The sequence below is a fragment of the Pleurodeles waltl genome, chromosome 2_2 (genome assembly GCF_031143425.1).
Source record: "Pleurodeles waltl isolate 20211129_DDA chromosome 2_2, aPleWal1.hap1.20221129, whole genome shotgun sequence".
NCBI classification, from domain to species: Eukaryota; Metazoa; Chordata; class Amphibia; order Caudata; family Salamandridae; genus Pleurodeles; species Pleurodeles waltl.
Genome location: NC_090439.1, coordinates 946,687,550 through 946,708,314, shown reverse-complemented (window position 1 = coordinate 946,708,314; position 20,765 = coordinate 946,687,550).

Here is a 20,765-nt window from a genome sequence, read left to right as displayed (position 1 = left end):
CTGCCTTTGCCTCTAAGGCATTTAGGGACACCATGGGGACGATGGGTATTGAACTCCATTACTCCTCATCATACCATCCAGAGGGAAATTCGGTTGTGGAAAGGAGGAATCCCAATCTAAAGCAGTCCTTTACAGTTAGAGTATTAGGTTTCGGCCGCATTTGGCTTCATCATCTATATGGGGTCCAGAGAGCACTGAATAATCTGGCAAGACAGTCCTGGGGGGGGGGTGCACTCCCTATGAGGTTCTCTTTGGGATACCTCTGTATGTCCCAGATCTTGATGGCCCTGCTTTGGTGCCAGCAGATACACCTTTTGACATAAATGAACATCTCACTGTTTTACAGGAGCTTCAGCAATTTTGTGATGATAAATCATCCGCCAGTTCTGCCACCTTAGGAATAAGGGATTTACCAACAGCTTCCACTTGCTGGATTCCTAAGGTAGGGGATCTGGTTCGTAAGAAGAACACTGTGAAGAAGGAATTTGGTCCATCTTAAAGAGCACCGGTCCCAGTCCTGGGACTACAAGATACCAGAAGTGTTATCTTGTTATCTGTCTGGTTCCAAAGCAAACAGATTCATTTCCATTGATGACGTCAAACTTCACCATGTGGCCGATCCTGCATAGTAGACGCAGAGGTCCCTTGGGTAGTTCCCGGTCCCCTCTCACTACCCAACAGGACATACCTCTTCAAAATAGAAATAACAACACTACTTCAGACTACACAATAATGTCCAACACTGCTACAAATACCTCCTCGAGTGTGGGGAGGACAGAAAATGAGCTCTTGATGATTCCAGTTACTACATCAACAACAGCACCTGTCCAAGATTTGGCTGTTTTCTACGCCAACACGACACAGACTGACAATACCGTCTACTATGAGCCTCCACACAAAGTGGATCCATCCACCCGTAATGCTATGGCGTTTTGCACTGCCTGCTTCTGGTTACTTCATTGACATTGATGACTTTTCTTCAGACTCATCCACTCCTGCGATTGAAAATGTTTGAAAGACACGTAAGCTATACCTATGGCTTAAAAATAACTATTTAATTCACCCATGGAACTATTTATGTTTCTGCTTGATATTTTTTGAATAATTTCTATGGATTGGTTTTGTGACTGTTTTGTTTTTACTTATAAAAGGTCATTATCTCTGTGAACTCGCCTGTGGATGAAGTCTTAACTCCATATCATTCCTCACATAAGGTCTGAAGAGACTTGTCCCTTGTGAACATTTCATCTGTATCTATTCCAGATGACATTTTGTGGGACAACAATCCCTTTGATATATACATCCCTAATGAGTTCATTCAAATTCCATATGTCTTCAAAATTTCTATGACTGATGTAATTACACCTGGTGTTGTATCTGATGATTGGGATGTCCAGACAGTTGATTCCATGTTAACTGAAAGGAAGGACTATCCAGTATTTGAAAGTGATGATGTACATCCAAATATAATGAATTTTGGGGAAATGTTCTGCTCTAACAATTGGGGACATTACTAACGGCACCGTGCTAACGAATATAGACCAGTACTTAACTACACACAGTGGGTACATTGTTCAACACCACCTGCGGGGAGCCCAAAACGTTATTCAGATAAATTTTCATTTTTTTTTTCTGGGCATGACACAAAACATCCAGAGTCATATTATTTCAAATTACCTCGTTCAAAAATTAGGAAAAGTTTGCTAACTGATACAAAGCTGATTTATTCAGGTTCCTTTGTTTCCCCTCTTGCAGTTAAAGGTTAGGGATAATGGAGGAATACTGTTGATTTAAAGAGTGTATGGAAAACACAATATTGGCAAAAACAGGGCAGGGAAGCATTATTTAGAGCATCCTCTGAAAATGATCTTTTGAAATTACAGCATTCAACAGACATCCTGTCTGGGGTTAGCACAAATTAAAGAAATGAACACGCCCAGTATCCCCTCTCGGGCAAAGTTTGATAATTGGCAATCCTTCCTGAATGCTACAGAAGAAGATCTAGATACAAAGGTTCAGGCTGGTGCCTATAATTCTTCACTTTCCAGTTCCGCCAGGTAGTTATTATGGCCAATAGACACACATGGGTGTCAGGTATGTTTTGGGAATTCCTCAGGGGGGTTCAAGATGAGCCGGCCAGACCCTTGGTTTGTCTCGGGACAACACATGGGTATAGTTACAACATACAGTCTGGGTAAACTGTGCCAACAATGGGTACAGTCTAACACGTTAGCCACAGTCAAAGAACATTTTAACACTCTTTCTGAAAATGTAGACTTGTAGGACTTTTAGTTCAGTCCTAGAAAGCCGCGCTCTAAAAGATTAATCTATGCTATGTATAATGAGATCTCAAAGCTTTCTCAGATAGAAGCTGCTGTGCGTTTAAGGCAGATAGATAAGGAAATCTTAGAAAAGGCTTTAGCTGTCGTCGACAACGGCACGAACACTCTGTCCAACAGGATTTATTCCCTGACAAACATAGTATTGTCTGCAATAGATATGTTTCAGACAGACATGTCCCTTTTATATCATGGGCAAAGTCAGCTGCGTTCCATCATACAGTTAAGTTGGACATTACAAACTTTGAAAAATGGCTAAGTTCCTTGGCAGTACATTAACGGTAGTAAACAGTTCACTACTTTTAACTTATCCAAGGAACAACAGACAATGGCTAAAAGGGAAGTGAGTTTCACCATATTTCACAGAGAAAAATTAGAGAAGTTGCCTTCCACAGTTGCAGAAAGTCCATCAACAGTATGGCTCCTACATGGCGTTATTAATCTGCCCATTTCCACTTTTCATTTTTCGAAATGCCTGAAACATCTTGCTGTGGGCAGGTAAGAGCAACTAGACGATAGCTATATTAAAGAAGAGTGGGAATTGCCCTTTGAATTCAAATGTCTGAACTGTGAAACAGAGGTCTTTCTCAGGGCCTTTGCAATGCGGGGATTGTGAACTTGGCCTGTTTTCTGAAGGGTACTACCGTCCCTTTGATTCAACCAGCATTTCATGTACTTTCGAATGGAAGTTATGTGGTGCTGAGCGACCAAAGCTGTTGCGTTATTCATCCAGGAATTGCCTACGCAATTTCAGTCTCTAATGTCGTTCTGTGTTGTGTACAAGAAATGTGGTCTCACACTGATACTGCTAATGTACATTGTGACAAGCTAAGCAGACTAAAGGCGCTACTGTTCCAAAAACACGTAGCATTGACATCAGCTAGAGAGATGTATGCTCTCCAGATTGCGAGATAATCAGCTAAGGTACAATCCCTAATAAGTACCAACTTCCCCAAGCACTTTGGATCCAGATTGTTCAACGCTTTGAGCACTTCTGGGATTGTCCACTTCTTTATTTCTGTTGGGTCTGGATTTGTGTCCATCTTCAAGACTGTCTTCGGAGTCATTCTATTGGCCATCCATTCACTCTCTTCAAGTGTGTTTGGCCGCTTTCCTATAATTTTGGCATTGATTGGTGGAATACTGCTGCTATTTCTTCTGATTTGCAGTGGTTGTGTCTTTCCAGGTACACGAAGCAATGGAGCCACTGCCACCAGTTCAACTGTGCCTCGAATGCATGGTTCAGGTCATTAATGATCCGTTGCTAGAGGAATTGGAGCTTGATTGGTCATTGTCATTCCGACCACTCCTATGGTGTGTGCAACCAGTCTTTCGATGCAGATAGTACCTCTTCGAACACTTCCCTACAGTGTGTCTTTCTGTTACGCCAGTGCCTCCTGGGGACGAAGTACTGCTGAGGTCCCCGATGAGGGTTCATTCACGCTTGTGCCCCTTGAGACTAAAGCCACCTATGAGCCGCCCTTGATTAATGTTCTGGCTTTTTTTGGCATTGTAGAGTGTCACTTCTTCAGGTGGATCTGCACAAGAGACTACTATGCACTACTGCTCCGTGGATCCTTCTGCCTATCCTTTCATCGATCTAACATCTGATGATGTGGCCTCTTTCCTGAGGTCCTTTCCACTTGATGGCTTCAAAGATGCTCTTCAAGATCATGACTATTGTTAGAAAGATTTGATGATTAGCTTATAATACCAAATTAGAAGTTTGCATTTATTGCCCTTAGTTTGGCCTGCTCTGCTTTCCATGGTCTACCTTATAGTTCTTTGTATGTTTTTTAGCTATTTGCTTTTCAACACGTTTTTAAATGTGATTTTTAGCTAGTTTTATGTTTTTAGCTTTTAGTCCAGAGCAATTTTTAGCACTGGATTCATTCACCTTTGGAGGCATCAAATGATGGCATCATACTTGTTATGGCAATGGGGAGGGTGTAGTGAATACTAGTTTGTTTTAACAAGAAACAGGAGTTAGCTTAGCCTTTGGTATGCAGACTTGTGTCCCTGTCACCTAGTGACTTTTATCCTACTTTGCTTGCTCTGTTTTAGCACATTTATTCAATTATATCTTTTAAGATGGCTGCCTTATTTCTAGTTAGCCCAATGTTTTAGTTTCATGTTATCAGTGACACTGTGTTACGGCGCCAATATCAAGCAGCAAAGATAAACAAACTGTAGGTGTTCACATTAGGTTCATTCCCTCTTCACGCCTTCGAGGGAATTGTTTACATAAATTGCCATCCCAAGCAGTCTTGTTTTCTATTGTTAGGGAACAGACCTTTGTCAGGGGTCAGAGCAGATCTGTATAAATACATCTCACTTAGACAGATAGTCAGAGGGATTCTGACCAGATGCCATCGCTGCTATTGATGCCGCATGTCGCCTTGAGGCTGACCCAGTCTTCATGTTCCTATGGAGTCTGAGCTAGAGACCTCATTCCAAGGTAACAAGGGTTGGGGGCTCTTCTCATGGACATGGCATTGGCAGCTTAGGTTTAACACACCTAGCTCTCTTTTAATTTAGAGATTAGGTACATCATGCTAGGGTATTAGGATACATTTCACATCTTATATGATTTGATGTCATTGCAAGATGGTGGGGGTCTTTGTATTAATGACTCTTGTCTTTACCATTCTGTTTCTTGCATTATCCTAATCATTGCAGCCCATGCAACTTATCGTAGATTGCAGTTTTGTTAAATAAATCCTATTGAATCCTTACTGCATCTTCTTCATTGCCTTTGTTTGATTGAGACATGTTGTTAACATGAGAAAGGGGTAATCTCCGTTCAACCACAACACTCCCTGAGATGTCACACTCTTGAGTCCATGCGTATAGCCTGCCAGAAATCACCTTTTACTGTTTGGGTTTTTGGTGAGGTGCTGCTTGTGAGCCGGGAGGGTTGGGATGATAGTTGCGACTTGTTGTATGATAGGCATAGTCACCTACAAACATAAGTACTGTCATCCTTAAACCAGCAGTCTTGCCTAGAGCAAGATTCAAACTATGACAGGGCGTGTACCCACCAAGTCCAATTAGCAGCTGAGATAATTAAAACCTAAGATCCACAAAATCATCTGCCAATGTCTCAAGGAGGCTGGCACACAGAAAGGAAAGGACACCATCACATGCTAGGAGAACAGTGAGGAACGTGGTCTTGCTTGCTAGGAAGATCTTATGGTATTTAGGACTCAAGCTACTCCAAAAATATAGCCTGAGTCCACTTCTCTCATCCGTCTTCCTCCAACAAGCAGTGCCCACCCAACTGAATGCCTTCAACTGATGGTACATTTGACCCTAGACTTCACTGAACCCCCGAGTGTCCATTTAGCCTGATTGCACACTTGAGGTCACATTCACTCGAAATAGCACTTGCAGAAACATTGTAGAGCCATGTCTACTAAGTTATGGAACTGCCTCTATCTTACCCTGCAGCACACATTCAATGTGCGAAAAGTTAGGAAATATAAAAAATTTCTCTAACTTACTGACCGCCTCAGAGAGATGTTTTTCTTGGTGCAAAGCACTGTCTAACAACTTTAGTAGATAGGAGTTTACTTCATAAACCATGGGTGGTAAGGTAGGAATGCCCAAATACCATCCATAAGAGACACCCTTCACACAAAGTAGAGAATAGCAACACTAAGGGACTTATTTACAAGCTTCTTGTGCCACAGGTGAGTCACTTTTCCCCTAAAAAAGTGATGCACCAGTGGCACAGGGGGTTTGTAAATAGGCCCCTTAGTGCTACTAGCACTACTTTAAGGCTACTTTCCACTGCAAAAATATCTTTGTGCAGGAAATTAATAGTTTGTCAACAGCTCAGTGCCAGTTTGCATCACTTTCCCCTGCAGAAAGACTTGATTAACCTAACACTTTGTATCGAGAGAGCCAGTGGGAAAGATGCTGAGGCTGTTGGAGCTTAGGAAGAAAACCACCCTGCAGGCAGTAGAGATTAATGTTAGTGTTGCAGAATGTAAAGACTCCCTAGCACAGGGAGCTCATACTCTTACTATCCTTAGTCCTTCAGGTCCACACTCATCATCTTTCCCTGCCTCTCAGTGTCATAACCAATAGAAGGTGTCAGTCCCACTTTTTCCTATCTATACAACTTTGCAGGAGGAAGTGTTGTTGGTCACCATCCCATAGAACCATGAAGAGCTTTAACAGGAATTCATCCAGGACTGTACACATCGGGGATCAGGAGTAATTTTGTTTTAGTTAGGCCTTGAATTTCTTTGGAAATGTATTTTTGGTTTTGAGTTTTGTTTCCACATTTGATTTCTGGTTTGGATATTTTCCCTTATGAATTGTACTGTATAATTGTGTAATGTACATATTTGAAATACCTTTTGTTAAATATAAGATATGGCTTTCTTAAATACAATAACAATCTGATCTCATTTTTAAGGTTCTCAAGATATGTGAATAAAATATGGATTCAACATTTGTTTTATTGCTTAATTGAAATGGGTTGTAGTACGTAATACAACAATACATTTATGGATACTTTCAGCAGAGAGACCAGAACACTACACCCATGAGGATATCCCTGACAATCATTTAACAGAACCGAAACAGTGACTCCTTTTCATTGACTGGACTTTTTTTAATAACAACATTTTCTGTAGCATACTCATTTTTTATGGGGTATGCTTGAAAACGAATTATGACTTTTATATGTGTTTGGGCTTATAATGTGTTGATATGTTGTCGATTTGCTGTTGTAACAGCAGCCCGCCTCCACTTGCTATGTGAATGAAAAAATAGATGTATATATACTTATATTGACTGACTGCCTCAATGGTGATTAATTGTATGTGCTCTAGTGGTTTGAATGTAAGGAATCTTTTTTTGGATTCCAATGATTCCTTCCGAAGTAATTTCTACAGTTGGTGAACAAATATGAGTGTCATACGTTTGACAATTTTACAAAAATTAGATCCAGTTAAAATATTGAACCTCTGCAACTACTTTTCACTCAGTTGACCCCCCTCTCCAATCTAGACATGGTCATAACCTTGCTAAACTCAAAAACGTTTCTGATAAAGTTTGGTAACTTTTTCACAGGGTTGCAGTTCACAATAAACATTGATTATCAACTGATACTGAGTACCTTTCAATACGCCTCATCTCATGCTGTCAGTTGTCTGACTCACTGCCTGGCTGCACGAGAATATGCAGCACAACAGATACAAAGCTCACTTTCACAAGTGTATCCCAAGGTCGTCGGATGATGATAGATAATACATTCTAGTAAGCACTATGACAGAATCATTCAGGCACGGGGTGATGGATGAAATAATAGCACATATTTTGGGCAACATCATGCATCTCCTTGAAAGGTTTACAGTTGATCACAGAATGGATAGTGCAAGGAGGAAAACATGGGAAATCAAGTTACCTGCCGTACTTTTCCTAGCCGTTGGTGCAGCTATAAAATTGGATACTCAGGGCATATTTACAAGAGCCTTGTGCTGCCAGAGCGTCATTTTTTTTGGTTCTACAGTGATGCAAGCCTCTCAACTACTGTATATCTGTGAGGCTGTGCACAGCCACTTTGCATGGGTTTTCATGGCCTCATAGATATGGAGTAAGACAAAGCAGCGCAAGTCGCTGGATTTCCTTACTCTGCACCAAGGAGGTGTTTCATAGGTGTTGTGGGGGCTTTCTCATTCAACACTCATGGTTTTTGATGCTGCCCCAGATTTACCTATTAGCGTAAGCCTGGGGCAGTGCCCAAACTTTAAGCCGCCCCAGAACAGGTGTAACATGGAGAAATATTTTCATTTCTCATGTAAGCACTCACAGACCCACTGAGGCACTCATACACACACTCACAGACCCACTAAGAGAATCATGTACGCACTCACAGACTCACTGAGGTACTTGAGGTACTCATGCATGCACTCACAGTTGCACTCAGAGACTTATGCACATACTCATAGACTCAGAGACTCATGCACCCACTCACAGATCCACTGAGGTACTCATGCATGCACTCAGAGACCTAGGTAGAGAGTCATGTACGCACTTACAGACCCACTGAAGTACTCATGCAACCACTCACAGATCCAGTGAAGTGCTCATGTATGCACTTAGACACCCAGTCAGAGACTCATGCACCCACTTCCTCCTCCACTGAGGTACTCATGCACACACTCACAGATGCACTCAGAGACACATGCATGCACTCGTACCTTCAGACACTCATGCACCCACTCACAGACCCACTGAGGTACTCATACACACACTCATAGACCCACTCAGAGACTCAAGTACACACTCATAGACTCACTGAGGTAGTCATGCACACACTCATAGACCCTCTGACAGACTAATGGATGCACTCAAAGTCTCAGAGACTCATGCAACCACTCACAGACCCAGTAAGGGTCATACACTTAGAGACCCACTCAGAGACTCATGCACCCACTCACTCATCCCCTGACATACTCATGCACAATTGTACAGACCCACTGAGGTACTCATGCATGCCCTCAAAGACCCAGTCAGAGGCTCATGCACACATTTACTCATCTACTAAGGTACAATGCACTCAATCACAGACCCATTCAGAGACTCATGCATGCACTTTGTAGTCTCAGAGACTCATGCATCCACTCACAAGCCCAATGAGGCACTCATGCACACACTCACTGTCCCACTCAGAGTCTCATGTATGCACTCACAGACCCACTGAGTTAATTGTGCATACACTCACAGTCCCACTCAGAGACTCATGTACACACTCACAGCCCCACTGAGGTAGCCTTGCACACACTCATAGCCCTACTGAGAGACTCATGGATGCACTTAAAGACTCAGAGACTCATTAACCCACTCACTCATCCACTGACATACTCATGCACACACTCACAGACCCACTGCAGTACTCATGCACACACTCAGAGAGCCACTCAGAGACTCATGCACCTACTTACAGACCACTCAGAGAGTCATGTATGCACTCAGACCCACTGAGGTACCCACGCACACACATTTTAAGATACAACCATTTAAGCACTTGTGAGTTTTTAATGTGGTGGTGTGCATTGAGTGTCTGCTTTTTTTGAGTATTCGCAATGTAGAAGCAAATTTTTATGATTTGTTTAAAAAAAGAAGTCTGAAAATAAAATAAATTAGTTCTTGTGAAATAAGATTTCTCTGAGAAGAGCCTTTGTGTTTATTATACTATTAATGATAACTACACATAATAGAGGATTCAGGCCCTCATTCTGACCTTGGCGGGCGGCGGAGGCCGCCCGCCAAAGTCCCGCCGTCAGGTTACCGTTCCGCGGTCGAAAGACCGCGGCGGTAATTCTGACTTTCCCGCTGGGCTGGCGGGCGGTCGCCTTCAGACCGCCAGCCAGCCCAGCGGGAAAGAGGCTTCCACGATGAAGCCGGCTCAGAATCGAGCCGGCGGAGTGGAAGCCGTGCGACGGGTGCAGTTGCACCCGTCGCGTATTTCACTGTCTGCGCAGCAGACAGTGAAATACATGTAGGGGCCCTCTTACGGGGGCCCCTGCAATGCCCATGCCAGTGGCATGGGCACTGCAGGGGCCCCCAGGGGCCCCGCGACCCCCCCTACCGCCATCCGGATCTCGGCGGTCCGACCGCCGGGATCTGGATGGCGGTAGGGGGGGTCGGAATCCCCGCGGCGGTGCAGCAAGCTGCGCCGCCGCGGAGGATTCAATGGGGCCGCGGTACACTGGCGGGACCCCGCCAGTGGTGGCGGTCCGACCGCGGCTTTACCGCCGCGGTCGGAATCCCCATTGGAGCACCGCCGGCCTGTCGGCGGTGCTCCCGCGGTCCTCCGCCCTGGCGGTCAAAGACCGCCAGGGTCAGAATGACCCCCTCAGTGTTTCAAGTCAGAAACACCCTGTTGGCTTTGCCTGTGAAGTGAACTTCATCACATCTTTAGATTACATCCATGTCAAAGTGCAAGTTGTTGTAAATAGAGTCCATTTTGATAGCCTCTTAGAAATGCAGAAACAGTTTTATGAATATGTTTCCTGGCTTTGTCTATCGGTGGACAGAATTCTGTTGACCACTTCCATTTATGCCTTTGGCATGTATTGGAGAATACCAAGGCAGGCTGAGGGAAAAGTAATTAATTGAGAGAAGGTAACTTTCATTAGGATTTCTAGTCCCATCCCAGTAAGGGGGCCCAGGTCATTGCCACCACAGTGCACAATCATGAGGTCAGGGGTTTGGCAATCTCTAAAGCTTTCTATCAAAGGCAGAAATAGATGCCGATTTTACCCTCTCTGGCCAATCCAATGAATGTCCACATTTGGCAAACCCAGGTCCCAGTCAATGACAATCTTTCTAGCATACTCTCTGGTCCACAACACAAAGCTGTGACTCACAATCCACACTCTAAGCATTTTGAAGGCAAGCAGAGATAGCTTGCAAGAGAAGGCTGGAAGAGAATGAGGTGGTTTAAAAATGAGAGACAGTTAAAATGGAGGGCAAGAGGTGTTTAAAAAAAGCATATATTTCATTGGATGATTAACATGAAGATAGGTGAAATTAGGTTGTGATATTTAACAGTATGTTAGTAGTCTGTGATTCGGTGTGCTTACGATAAATTTTTTTAAATGTAGTCTTGGATATGGTTACTTTTCGAAAGAGTCAAGCACACCTACTGCGTGTGAGTCAGACAGTGATATGCAGTTAGTAAAATATATGACTAAGTGGTTCTAGTGGGTAGTTTTGAGGGAAGGATATTAAAGAGATAGGGCCTGATTCTAACTTTGGAGGACGGTGTTAAACCGTCCCAAAAGTTGCGGATATACCACCTACCGTATTACGAGTTCCATAGGATATAATGGACTCGTAATACGGTCGGTGGTATATCCGCCACTTTTGGGACGGTTTAACACCGTCCTCCAAAGTTAGAATCAGGCCCATAGTTTTCTTTTTAACCTAAGAGAATGGTCTTTAGCTTTAATTTACAATAATGAGGAAGTGTTTTCCTAGTGTTGAGTTCTTATTGAAGTGTAATGTATTAGTAAAGTATAATAAATATTTAATTAAGTATGTTTTGCACTCCCATATATATTTGCACATTTTCAGCGAAGTTACATGGGGGACTCGCTGAAGAACACAAAGAATTTGTGAATAACCACAAATAGCCTACTATCTTGGGCTTCTTCATAGAAGTGAAGAAAGCATTAACAAACAATAGCCATTCGGATGTGAAGTAAGAAAATAAAACAAATGGAAGGTATGTTTTGATTTGCTGCCTTCATCAGTATCAGAGAATGTAAAGCTGAAAAGGTTACCTTTAATGGTTGCTTTGTTTGAGAATGGTGTGCTGTTCTTAGGCTCAGTTTTAACATTTTCTGAGAGATTTGAATCTATCTAATGAGAGCAGAAAACAATGAATTTGACCAACAAACTCAAATTTTCAGGTATTTGAATTAACCGGTTCTGTGCTGCGGACGTAACGGTCAGTGCTGCTGTGCCGAGGACGTAACCATTATGTCCTTGGCACACAGCTCAGAGGGAGCGCTCTCGCTCCCTCTGTGTGCTTCCCCCCACCCCCCAAAGGCAGGGATGGAAGGGGAAGCCCTTCCCCTTCCACCCCCGCCCACCCCACCCCCCCCATAATGACAAGAGTCGCCCCCCCCCTTCGGGGGCACATGTACCAAGGCCATTTCTGCACCCCTTGGGGACAGATCAGCCTATTATTTTTAGGCTGATCTGCCCCCAAGGGGGGCAGAAACCACTAGAACGCCAGGGATTATTTTAATGTTTATTTTGTGGGGGGCATTGACCTGTTGGCCATTTCAGGGCCTATTGTTTTAAGCCCAGAAACCACTTAGGCACCAGGGATAGTGTGTGTGTGTTTTTTTGTTTTTTTTTTGTTTGGGGGCTGTCCCCTTGGGCAAGGGTCGCTCCCCATGGGGGCACACTACTAAAGGTATTTTCTGCCCTCCTTGGGGCAGATAGGCCTATGTTGTTAGTAGGCCCATCTGCCCCTATGGCAGAATCCACTTAGGCACCAATTTCTAAATGTTTGATGGTGGGGTGTTTGTCAACTGATGAAGTATTTGCATTTGTGATAAAAAATGTTCTCCTCCTTTTTGTTCTAGCTCAAAGCTTTTGATTTATTTGCTGTGGCTCCTTGCGGTTTTGGCGGTGGTTGACCTGCAGTTTGCATAGTTGCACGTTTTAGGTAAGTAAAAACAATCTACTCCAAAGGAGTATTGTTGCCATGCATGAATGACATGTTTGTAGGGGGTGTACTAAATGCAGGATTGTGTGTGAAATTGTCCTTAGATTTGTGCACAATGATATTTGTTTTGCCTTATTTCCAATTTGCTTTTCTTTCTTTCTTTTTAGTGGGATACCATTGGTGATTGCTGTGTCTGTGCAGAGTAGTTGCTGGTGATTCAAGCTTTTTCAGGCAAGTGAGCAGTATAGTTTTGGAGTTTATAACTCTTACTAATAAAGCTACACTTTATTACTTATCTTACACAGTGCTGGTTGTTGGTGGTGAATTTGTCCAGTTAATTTTAGTAGGAAAGATCATGGCTAGCCGCAGGATGACCGCTCAGCAGGTGGTTGGTATGCTTTTTGAGTCATTGTCTGATCATGATTATGAGACGGACTCTGCATTTGAGGCAGAGGAGGAAGTGAGAGATTCTGGCAGTGATGTTTCTGTTGGAGAGGAATCTTCTGATGAGGAAGCCACACAGCAGATGAAGGGCCTGTTTTAGAGGAGGATACTGATGTGCCATTAGTGCAGCAACCTGGGGCTGAAAGGTTTCCCGTTATAAGACCTGATCTCTGGGTTGCCCCAAACATGGAGCAGCCAGAGTTGCCTGCCTTTACTTGTCTCCTGGGGTGTAGCGCCAATACAGAGAACTTTTTGCCAGTCAATTTCTTTGAGTTATTCATGGATGATGTGTTTTTGGAAGAGATTGTTGAGCAGACTAATTTGTATGCGGAGCAGCATTTGAGGGACAACGCTGCTAGACTTAGGACACACTCTAGAGCTGCCCAGTGGATTCCCACAAATTTGGAGGAGATAAAAAAGTTTTGGGTTTGACTTTTTTGATGGGGTTAATAAGGAAGCCGTCACTGGCTTCTTATTGGTCTACTAGTCCCTTGATGGCAACAGCTATATTTCCTGCGACCATGAGTCGAAATCGGTATTTGCTTCTTCTTAGGATGCTGCATTTTGTTGACAATGCATTAGCCTTGCCACAAGATCACCTTGATTCTGACCGTCTTTTTGAGATTAGGCCTGTCCTTGATCATTTTGTAGATCGGTTTTCGGAGGTCTATGTTCCAGGCAAAGAGATAAGTGTGGATGAGTCTTTGGTCATCTTCAAGGGTCGTTTGGTTTTTAGGCAGTACATTCCTAGCAAAAGGGCACGATATGGAATTAAAATGTATATGCTGTCTGAAAGTAGTACAGGATATGTGTATAGATTCCGTGTCTACACTGGTAGGGATTCCAATATTGACCCCCCTGGTTGTCCTCCCACTTTTGGAGCCACTGAGAAAATTGTGTGGGATCTTGGTAGACGACTGTGCAACAAAGGTCACCATCTGTGTGTAGATAACTTCCACACTGGAGTGCAGTTGTTCTAGGAATTTTTTAAAGTGGACACTTTTGCTTGTGGCACAATTCGTTGTAACTGGAAAGGCTATTCAAGGGAGCTTGTTTGTAAAAAACTTGAGAGGGGACAGTGCTGTGCCTTGCGAAATGATGAGCTGCTAGCTTTGAAATTTTCAGACAAGCGGGATGTCTACATGCTAAGTACCATCCATGATGAGAGTACTTCCCCTGTGACTGTTTGGGGCCAGGTTGCTGAAGTGCGCAAACCTGTGTGCATTTTAGATTATAATAAGCACATGGGAGGTGTAGATAGAGTTGATCAGAGGTTGGAACCTTATACTGCTATTCGTAAGTCTTACGTTTGGTATAAGAAGTTAGCAATTCACCTCTTCCATTTAGCAACCTTTAATGCTTTTATTGGGGGTTATTCCAACTTTGGAGGAGGTGTTAATCCGTCCCAAAAGTGACGGAAAAGTGACGTATTTACCACCAGCCGTATTACGAGTCCATTATATCCTATGGAACTCGTAATACGGCTGGTGGTATATCCGTCACTTTACCATCACTTTTGGGACGGATTAACACCTCCTCCAAAGTTGGAATAACCCCCATTGTGTTTAAGGATAGATCTCCAGAGTCAAAGATGACATTTGTGAAATTTCAGGAGTCAGTGATAGAGAGCCTTACTGTGGTGGAACAGGCCAGAGTTCCTAGAGAAGCAGTGGTGGAGGATGTGGCTAGATTGAAAGATCGCCACTTTGCTGAGCACATTCCTCCCACACCCAAAAAAGACTTTCCAGCTAAGAAATGTAGAGTGTGTTTTCGAAGAGGTATCCGGAGGGAGACTCGAATGTACTGCCCGGATTGTCTTTCAAATCCTGGGCTGTGTGTGGGTGGTTGTTTTAAGAATTACCACACCCAGAAGAATTACTGGGAACAACCATGAGTGTAAACTCATGTCTGTTTTGTAGTTTCATGTGTTCAGTTTCATGGTTGGCATTTCTGGCATGTACTTCGTTAGAGCTTTTGTGTTTGTAGTTTTGTAATAATTTCTACTTAGTTAGGGGTTCCTCTGTTTAAAAAAAAAAAGTGGAGTGGGGCTTGGCTGAGGGTGTACATAGTGTACATATTGACTTGCTGTTGGCTACTGCAACACACTGCCAGCCAAACACCAGTCCACACACTCCCATCAGCTGGTTTGATTGTCGTATCAGGCATGTGGGCGTATGTAAGTGATGGGCCCTTGAGTGGCGCTGTCTGTCGATGTGAGTGTTGTAATGTGCTGGGCCTATGGCTGGCGGTGTGAATGGTCTTGTGCGTGTCATGTATGAAAGATGTGTGAATGGACAGTAAAGCGGTTGGTGCCTTGACGCAGCTTTACAGCTCACAAGCTGTGAGTCATTGGTTCAGTTTTTTGCCTTTCAGTTATTAACAGTGCATTTCATTTTTGTGAAATCTCTTGTTAATAAAATTTGATCCACTGAACCATCACTCACCCTCGCGCCAAATCCAACCAGTATGTGTGGTAAAAATGACAAAACCTGCTCCACTGTAATCAGGCTTCGCAGCACACCTGTGACACGCTAGGTGCCTCGGGTGGGACCCCGATGATGAAGCATGCTACCAACTTGGTTGGTGGGTGAGGGGTCTTTTTCACATAACCTAAGTGTGTTTCTTTTCACAATTTTAGTGTTTGGCACATCAAAGACGTATGTGGACACATCAAAATGATATATTACAAAACTACCTGTGTTTGGGGGCGAGGGGGCACCTATGTTTTTGGTCCTGGGTGCGGCCTTCATCTAGGGAAACCTACCAAACCCAGTTTTTTTTAAAAACTACACACCCCAAGGAGTCCAGGGAGGTGTGGCTTGCATGGATCCCCCAACATTTTCTTACCCAGACTCCTCTGTAAACCTCAAAATTTGCTTAAAAAAGCATATTCTCCTGACTTTCGTTTGTACGATCACCGCTCCAGCACAAAATTCCTACTCCCCAGTGTTCCCCTCAGTCTCCCAAGTAAAATGACACCTCACTTATGTGGGTCCCCAAAGCAGAGTCAGCCTAAAGATGTATAAAAGAAGAATATGTCCTTATAAACTCGCTGTGCTATCCCCTCTATCTCTACAAGTTTTGGGCCTTCATCTGTTGCAGGCACCTGGCCCACCCACACAAGTGAGGTATCATTTTTACCGGGAGACTTGGGGGAACGCTGAGTGGAAGGAAATTTGTGGCTCCTCTCAGATTCCAGAACTTTCTGTCACCGAAATGTGAGGAAAATGTGTTTTCTTAGCCAAATTTTGAGGTTTGCAAAGGATTCTGGGTAACAGAACCTGGTCAGAGCCCCACAAGTCACCCCATCTTGGATTCCCCTAGGTCTCTAGTTTTCAAAAATGCACAGGTTTGGTAGGTTTCCCTAGTTGCCGGCTGAGCTAGAGGCCAAAATCTACAGGTAGGCACTTTGCAAAAAACAGCTGTTTTTTCTGTGAAAAAATGGGATGTGTCCACGTTGTGTTTTGGGGCATTTCCTGTCACGGGCCCTAGGCCTACCCACACAAGTGAGGTATCATTTTTATTGGGAGACTTGGGGGAACACTGAGCAGAAGGAAATTTGTAGCTCCACTCAGATTCCAGAACTTTCTGTCACCGAAATGTGAGGAAAATGTGTTTTGTTAGCCAAATTTTGAGGTTTGCAAAGGATTCAGGATTCTGGGTAACAGAACCTGGTCAGAGCCCCACCAGTCACCCCATCTTGGATTCCCCTAGGTCTCTAGTTTTCAAAAATGCACAGGTTTGGTAGGTTTCCCTATTTGCCGACTGAGCTAGAGGCCAAAATCTACAGGTAGGCACTTTGCAAAAAACAGCTCTGTTTTCTGTGAAAAATGGGATGTGTCCACGTTGTGTTTTGGGGCATTTCCTGTCGCGGGCGCTAGGCCTACCCACACAAGTGAGGTATCATTTTTATCGGGAGACTTGGGGGAGCACTGAGTGGAAGGAAATTTGTGGCTCCTCTCAGATTCCAGAACTTTTCGTCACCGAAATGACAGGAAAAAGTGTTTTTTTAGCCAAATTTTGAGGTTTGCAACGGATTCTGGGTAACAGAACCTGGTCAGAGCCCCACAAGTCACCCCATCTTGGATTCCCCTAGGTCTCTAGTTTTCAAAAATGCAAAGGTTTGGTAGGTTTCCCTAGGTGCCGGCTGAGCTAGAGGCCAAAATCTACAGGTAGGCACTTTGCAAAAAACAGCTGTGTTTTCTGTGAAAAAATTGGATGTGTCCACGTTGTGTTTTGGGGCATATCCTGTCGCGGGCGCTAGGCCTACCCACACAAGTGTGGTACCATTTTTATCGGGAGACTTGGGGGAACGCTAGGTGGAAGGACATTTGTGGCTCCTCTCAGATTCCAGAACTTTCTGTCACCGAAATGACAGGAAAAAGTGTTTTTTTAGCCAAATTTTGAGGTTTGCAAAGGATTCTGGGTAACAGAACCTGGTCAGAGCCCCACCAGTCACCCCATCTTGGATTCCCCTAGGTCTCTAGTTTTCAAAAATGCACAGGTTTGGTAGGTTTCCCTAGGTGCCGGCTGAGCTAGAGGCCAAAATCTACAGGTAGGCACTTTGCAAAAAACAGCTCTGTTTTCTGTGAAAAAATGGGATGTGTCCACGTTGTGTTTTCGGGCATTTCCTGTCGCGGGCGCTAGGCCTACCCACACAAGTGAGGTATCATTTTTATCGGGAGACTTGGGGGAACACTGAGCAGAAGGATATTTGTGGCTCCTCTCAAATTCCAGAACTTTTTGTCAGCAAAATGACAGAAAAAGTGTTTTTTTAGCCAAATTGTGAGGTTTGCAAAGGAATCTGGGTAACAGAACCTGGTCAGAGCCCCACAAGTCACCCCATCCTGGATTCCCCTAGGTCTCTAGTTTTCAAAAATGCACAGGTTTGCTAGGTTTCCCCAGGTGCCGGCTGAGCTAGAGGGCAAAATCCACAGCTAGGCACTTTGTAAAAAAACAGCTCTTCTTTGAAATGTGATGTGTCCATGTTGTGTTTTGGGGCATATCGTGTCGTGGGCACTAGGCCTACCCACACAAGTGAGGTACCATTTGTATCGGGAGACATGGGGGAACACAGGATCGCAAAACAAGTTTTATTGTCCCTTGTCTTTCTCTACATTTTTTCCTTCCAAATGTAAGACAGTGTGTAAAAAAGACGTCTATTTGAGAAATGCTCTTTAGTTCACATGCTAGTATGGGGACCCCAGAATTCAGAGATGTGCAAATAACCACTGCTTCTCAACACCTTATCTTGTGGCCATTTTGGAAATACAAAAGTTTTCTTGATACCTATTTTTCACTTTTTATATTTCAGCAAATGAATTGCTGTATACCCGGTATAGAATGAAAACCCATTGCAAGGTGCAGCTGATTTATTGGCTCTGGGTACCTAGGGTTCTTGATGAACCTACAAGCCCTGTATATCCCCGCAACCAGAGGAGTCCAGCTGACGTAACGGTATATTGCTTTTAAAAATCTGACATCAAAGGAAAAAGTTACAGGGTAAACCGTGGAGAAAAATGGCAGTTTTTTTTACCTCAATTTCAATATTTTTTTATTTCAGCTGTTATTTTCTGTAGGAAACCCTTGTAGGATCTACACAAATGACCCCTTGCCGAATTCAGAATTTTGTCTAATTTTCAGAAATGTTTAGCTTTCTGGGATCCAGCATTAGTTTCATGCCCATATCTGTCACAAACTGGAAGGAGGCTGAAAGCGCAAAAAATAGTAAAAATTGGGTATGTCCCTGTAAAATGCCAAAATTGTGTTGAAAAATTGGGTTTTCTGATTCAAGTCTGCCTGTTCCTGAAAGCTGGGAAGATGGTGGTTTTAGCAGCGCAAACCCTTTGTTGATGCCCTTTTCAGGGAAAAAACCACAAGCCTTCATCTGCAGCCCTTTTTTCTTTATCAAACCAAAATTTTTGCTGTATTTTGGCTAATTTCTTGGTCTCCTTCAGGGGAACTCAGAAAGTCTGGGTACCTCTAGAATCCCTAGGATGTTGGAAAAAAAGGACACAACTTTGGGGTGGGTAGCTTATGTGGAGAAAAAGTTATGAGGGCCTAATTGCGAACTGCCCCATATAGCCAAAAAAAGGCTTGGCACAGGAGGGGGAAAAGTCCTGGCAGCGAAGGGGTTAAATCAAATTATAAAACAAATGCAATTGAAAATTTATACTGTTTTTATATATTCTTATACAATTATTAATGCGTGAGTAACTCTCTTGCTGATGTGTGAGTATGTGACTGTGGGGGTCATTCTAAGTCTGGTGGGCGGCGGAGGCCGCCCGCCAGACTTCCCCCTCCGAAATACCGCTCCGCGGTCCAAAGACCGCGGAGGGTATTCTAAGTTTTTCCCTGGGCTGGCGGGCGGTCGCCAAAAGACCGCCCGCCAGCCCAGGGAAAAACTCCCTTCCCACAAGGATGCCGGCTCGTAATCGAGCCGGCGGAGTGGGAAGGTGCGACGGGTGCTGTTGCACCCGTCGCGTATTTCACTGTCTGCCAAGCAGACAGTGAAATACTTGTAGGGGCCCTCTTACGGGGGCCCCGCGACCCTCCCTACCGCCATCCGGTTCCCGGCGGGCGGACCGCTGGGAACTGGATGGCGGTAGGGGGGGTCGGAATCCCCTCGGCGGCGCAGCTAGCTGCGCCGCCTTGGAGGATTCAATAGGGCGGCGGTACACTGGCGGGAGACCGCCAGTGTTGCCGGTCTGACCGCGGCTTTACCGCCGCGGTCAGAATGCCCTGCGGGGCACCGCCGGCCTGTCGGCGGTGCTCCCGCCGACCCTGGCCCCGGCGGTCTAAGACCGCCGGGGTCAGAATCACCCCCTGTGTGTCTAAGGGTGAAAATACTTGAGTAACAAATTGCTTAACAATGTGTTGTCCTGGAAGTTTACAGTATAAATGTATTGTTTTACTGCATCGTGTACATGTCATAAAAAACTGGTACCTAAACTTTAAACTTCAATTTAAATATATAATAGCAGCCCTGGAAACATTCACAGGTCTATGTGTGATGTGATTATCTAGACTAAAGTAGAAAACGATTCTTATTCACCCAGCCTGTGAGAGACAGCGATATCTATGTAGATATTCAGTGACATGACTATACAGGTGGTATGTATGCAGCACTCAGATATATAGCCAACTAGACACTTGCGGACACCTATGGTAAGAACTACATACTGTATAACACCATTAATGCAACTCACATACATTTTCAAAAGTATGAATCTTCTCTCTCACCCAGTCAAACAGTGACAGAGGCACTTATGCATTTAATTACATACACCGAAACTAGTTATGTATCCAGCTGTATGAAAGGCAGTTACAGACACACTTATATACCCTGTACTCACCAGCACAGCATACTTACTTAAACATCTGATGACACTCCTATAGAGGGACTTCCACACTCACTTGGATATGTAGCCAAGTACTGACCTACGCACCCACACAGACAAGTAGTCCTTTAAACATTGGCCAGGCCTAGTGCTGCAGGGTCTGAGTCTTTAGTTTTAAAGACAACTCGACTTGGCATTGGATAACCTGTTTGACAACTCTTACTACAGAAAACTCACCCCTCAAGTAGACGGTAAACAGGCAACGGAGCAGGGTGCTTTGTGAATAAAAGGTAAACTATGTCCTTCTGAGTTTTACTGTGTTACATGTGCATTTGTAGATTCTATGCCTTGTTATATATGCAGTGTCCCACCCATACTAAAATCTATATACCTGTTTTACATACCAGTTTATAAAAGATTAGAATCACCAGCACACCCAGT